The 5125-nt window shown below is 44.6% G+C and overlaps 1 long non-coding RNA gene across 1 annotated transcript; it reads right to left on the bottom strand.

Moving 5' to 3' along the window:
• Positions 1-383: 383 nt before the first annotated feature.
• Positions 384-4912, bottom strand: LOC138657568 (uncharacterized). Its single transcript, XR_011317063.1, has 2 exons — positions 4812-4912; positions 384-1457 (listed from the first exon to the last, which is right to left on the bottom strand). It is a non-coding gene; the product is annotated as an uncharacterized lncRNA (long non-coding RNA).
• Positions 4913-5125: the final 213 nt, after the last annotated feature.

A 5125-nucleotide genomic window follows, 5' to 3' on the forward strand; every position in this document is an offset into this window, starting at 1 on the left:
GGGAGAGTTAATTGAGGACAGAAGTCATTGTACACAACAATGTAGAAAATGTCTCTCCGTACGTTTAAATTAGGGCCAAGTATATACTACATCACCGTAGTGGTGACTAACATGGAATCCAGATATGAAGAAATTGTCATTGTAATAATACTACAAAAATAATAATAGAAAAAAGTTCAGTATTATAAAATTTGTAACTCCCTATTTATACTGGTGAAAGTGTTCACATAAAGACAGAGCAACAGCCGGAAACAAGAAACCCAGGAGATAACTTCTAAATTCTAGTACCCATTTCTACATGAAAAGATTTGACCTCCAATGTAACCAGTAGAACCCACCTGGCACTGCTGGGCCCTGACCTGATAAATCAGATGAATTCACACTTATCTCATGAAAACTCAAGCTTTTATTATTACATCAGGAAAAAGTAGCAAATGAAGAAATTCAACTCCCGTAACCCAGGACTTGAAGCTTTCAGAGTTGGTCCTCACCCTCTTCGGGATGTGAGATGGAGCTCAATGTCTCTATCGCATTCTGACTTCTTTCGCTCGTATCATGTGTGAGGTCTCACTGGTGGTGTGATCACAAGGACTGATGAAATGTCTCTGGTAAGCTGATAGCAGATGGTTCTTCCATGGAGGCTCTGGAGATTGTTGTAGATCAGGGAGGCAGGGATCAGGAAAGCAGAGGAGGTGGAAGGCATCGCTCATAGATTCCGTGACTTCTGTCTTTTTAGTTTGGTTTCTCGTAGGTTGTGTAGGCTTGAATAGACTTCAAGGGTCCATCCAAGGCTTTCGCAGTTTCATCAGAAACTTTATCTCCAATGATGCTGACAATTCTGTTTCCACTAAACTCAGTATCATCGTACAAGAGCCAAACGCCCTTCTCCACTTCGTGAGACAAGACTGGGAAGGCTATTTCTGTGTAGGATGTGCCTGTTAGCCTCTGACTTTCCCCTTTATAGTCGGTTTCTGAGAAGACTGTAATGATATGGTTGACCAAACCACCAGGCAATTTTCTCATAGAGCCGATGTTTTTGATCTTTATGTCATGGTCGTATTTACCTTCCTTGTACACAGCGATCTCTCCTTTGTAGTCGGCTTCAGAAAACACGATCCAGATTCCATCCCATACTTTAATGGACTGCACTTGTTGTATAACGGTCATAGATTGAAAGTCGGTTGTATCTTGTAGGATCTTAGCTTCATCTCCACCAAAGCCTTGTTCAGAAAACAGCTGGATCTTGCTCATTTTCTGCTTCTGTGTTGGATTCAGGATCAGGGATTCACGATCAGGGTCTCAGCTGAGTGTGATTGATGCCTCCCGGGAGTCTCCATTTATAGGAGATGTGAGGAGATTACTCAAGACTCGCTTCATGAGAAATAATTCGCTCAGAAACCACCGCAGTTCTTACACCACATCTTTACTGATGAAAACATTCAATAGAGTCGACATTTCTTCAGAAAATAGATAAAGAAGTTACCTCATCACCTTAGAAAACATCCACCAAGTTCAATCCATCTCTGACACAAATCATTTGTCAACTGTTACAGTAATATAATAATTCATTGTTTTATGGTTCACCCTCAATGTAATTTATCTTCAGAGTCACATCCCGTTTGGATACTGACATTGTGTCTCCTAGTACTCGCTCCGACAATATTGTTGTCCGATTTGTGAATTTCCTCGTATAACTTCACAGAGTCCCCCTCTAAACCCAGCCATAAGTCCACTCAATACCGTCGTGATTCTGACACCGTTTGTAATGTCAGATATTAAAGTTACATTAATTCTAAATTGTTCCGAACATTCATCAGATTATATGCAAAACTTGCAGTCATTTCTTGCCGAGAAACTTGTTAATCCCCAAAAATGTCATTTCCACTGATTTACAATGCTGCCATAAAATCACTTGCTGACATCATTTCAATCATCTTCTTGTTAACTCTGGAGAAAGTTTTAACCGGGACAGGGCAGCTGATATCACTCTCGCATGCTGATTGAATGATATGAATTTAACAGGAGGCTTTGCAAGGCGTTGTTTTTCTTCAAAATGGCTTTACAGGCAAGGACTTCGCTGCTTGTAAGACTGCCACTAAATTAACCATTTATAACATTACCAAGAACTTCAAAAAGAGGGGTTCAATTGCACCAGGAAAGGTTTCAGGGTGCCCCAGAAAGTCTGGCAAGTGCTAGGACTGTCGTCTAAAGAGGAGTCATCTATGAGATTGGTTCTGAAAGGGTGTATTCTGCGTTGCCCTGTTCCTTTGCCTGATGACAACAATCACGTAATGTGAATAGTGTCATGCATTTCTATGCATTTAGTGTGTCATGTAATATGGCGTAGTATAAGTATTATTAATATAGTAATGTGCTGTAAAATATGCATTATGTGCAGCAATGTATAATTTTGGTAGTGTACAGCATAGGGTAAGGCACAGATTAGGACCTAGGATAGAAGAAGAGGATAACAGGCTTAGTACATACTGGTACAGGGTAAGATACAGTTAATGTTTAGGAAGGGCCCACAGTGGGAGAGGATACATGCTCTTGAAAAGCAAGCACTTCCTGGTGGTACCACAGTTAGGGAAGTCCCGTAACAAGGTAAAGTGCAAGTGCAATGGGCTGCTAGGGCCAGCATGTTCTTATTGTTCAAAGCTGTCCAGTAAACTTCTGTTTGTCGAAATAAACTTGGTGTCCCCTAAGTTGTATGCAGTGGCTGCTGAAGAGGTCTGCGTCCTACAAGTGAGAGTGATGCACCCTATAACTGATAACACACAGGAACATGGTTTTCCTGTAAATTGCCAGAGCATAACGGGACAGCAGATTGGTGTTGACTACAGCTCTTAGTAACTTTACAGTTCAACACCAGTGCAGAACTTGGTCAAGATGGCAGCATGGAGGTATCAATGTTGATGATCCAGCCAGGGGCCATAGCCAGAGAGGAGATTAGTCCGGCTGTAACTCCATCTGGCTCTTCAAAGCACGGACGTCATTTATTGACAGGTCTCTGACTCACATATACATTGGGAGAGACCTGCCACTCACTTGCAGCAGTGCTGTAAAGAGCCAGTAGGAGGCGGAGCCGGATTACTCTTGTCTTTTCCTATTATTCATCTCTGCAGCTTTCGACACTGTTGACCACCATGTCCTACTCTCTAGGCTCCAGTCACTAGGCATTAAGGACACTGCTCTCTCCTGATTCTCCTCCTATCTTTCTGACCACTCCTTCAGAGTATCGTATCGTTCCACTTCATCTCCTCTTCCTCTCACTGTTGGGTTACCTCAGGGCTCAGTCCTTGGCCCCCTTTTCTTCTCTCTCTACACCCCCCCAATTGGACAGACCATCAGCAGATTTGGCTTTCAGTACCATCTTTATGCTGATGACACACAACTATACACATCATCCCCTGACCTTACCCCCGCTGTACTACAGAACTCCACTGACTGTCTGTCCGCAATCTCCAACATCATGTCCGCTCTTTATCTGAAACTCAACCTCTCCAAAACTGAACTTCTTCTGCTCCCGCCATCTACTAACCTCCCTAAACCTGACATTTCCCTCTCCGTGGGTGGCACCATAATAACACCCCGGCAGCAGGCGCGCTGTCTGGGTGTTATGTCTGACTCCGATCTCTCCTTCACCTCCCATATACAATCTCTTGCCCGCTCATGCCGCTTACACCTAAAGAAAATCTCTAGAATCCGCCCTTTTCTCACCATGGAAGCAATAAAGACCCTCACTGTTGCCCTGATCTACTCCTGCCTGGACTACTGCAACGCTCTATTAATTGGCCTCCCCCTCACTCAACTTTCCCTTCTCCAGTCCATCCTTAATGCAGCAGCCAGGGTCGTCCATCTGGCTAATCGTTACTCGGATGCCTCCACTCTATGCCAGTCATTGCACTGGCTGCCCATTCTTTATAGGATCCAATTTATACTGCTCATTTCCACCCACAAAGCTCTGCACAGTGCGGCCCCCATACATCTCCTCCATCATTTCTGTCTATCACCCCACTTGTCCTCTCCACAGTGCGGCCCCCCTACATCTCCTCCATCATTTCTGTCTATCACCCCACTTGTCCTCTCCACAGTGCGGCCCCCATACATCTCCTCCATCATTTCTGTCTATCACCCCCCCCTTGTCCTCTCCACAGTGCATCCCCCCTACATCTCCTCCATCATTTCTGTCTATTACCCCACTAGTCCTCTCCACAGTGCGACCCCAATACATCTGCTCCCTTATTTCTGTATATCACCCAAACTGTCCTCTCCACAGTGCGGCACCCCTACATCTCCTCCATCATTTCGGTCTATCACCATACCCATCCTCTTCACAGTGCAGCTCCTCTACATCTCCTACCTCATTTCTTTCTATCACCCTACCTGTCCTCTTCATAATGCGGCCCCGTACATCTCCTCCCTCATTTCTGTCTATTACCCCACCTGCCTCTCCACAGTGTGGTCCCTCTACATCTCCTCCCTCTTTTTTGTCGTTCACCCTACTCGTTGTCACGGTTCACACCGTGCTGCCAGCAATATGTCACAAATCCCAACAATATGTCAGGGATCTCGGGGAGTATATCTTTATCGTCCCAACTACTCACACCAATTTGTCATGAACCGGGGTTGTTTGGTTGCCCCTGGTCCCCTCTGAAGGGGATTTATCTATATCCCACTTCCCAGTTCCAGTTTGGAGCTTTGCAGCTCTCTGGTGCAAAGTATAAAATCTATTACAAAGAAGACAAAATCATGTGTGCATTGCAAATTACAAAAAAAAATAGGGTTAACATTGAAAAGAGAACACTTACAGGTCGTTTAGATCATTTCAGCTTGTGGCTGGCCGTGTGCTATGGAGAAGAAAGGGTTTCCATATATCCAGATGTATGAGCACAGCTTTGCTGAGCTGTTGTTAGCTTGCTTCCTGGATCAAGACTCCAAACTAACTCCCAACTCAGCAGGGGTGAAGATATGCCCTCTGTCGTGACATCACTGAGTGGGCTGCGTAATGATATGCATTCTTTTCCCAGTTATTTACGTTTTTGGAGTCCCCAGACAAAGGCATTCCTAGGGTTGGTAAGGGGAGGGGAACGAGTGGCTTTACAGGATTGGTCACTGCAGCTTA

This window comes from Ranitomeya imitator, chromosome 1, assembly GCF_032444005.1.
Source record: "Ranitomeya imitator isolate aRanImi1 chromosome 1, aRanImi1.pri, whole genome shotgun sequence".
NCBI lineage: Eukaryota > Metazoa > Chordata > Amphibia > Anura > Dendrobatidae > Ranitomeya > Ranitomeya imitator.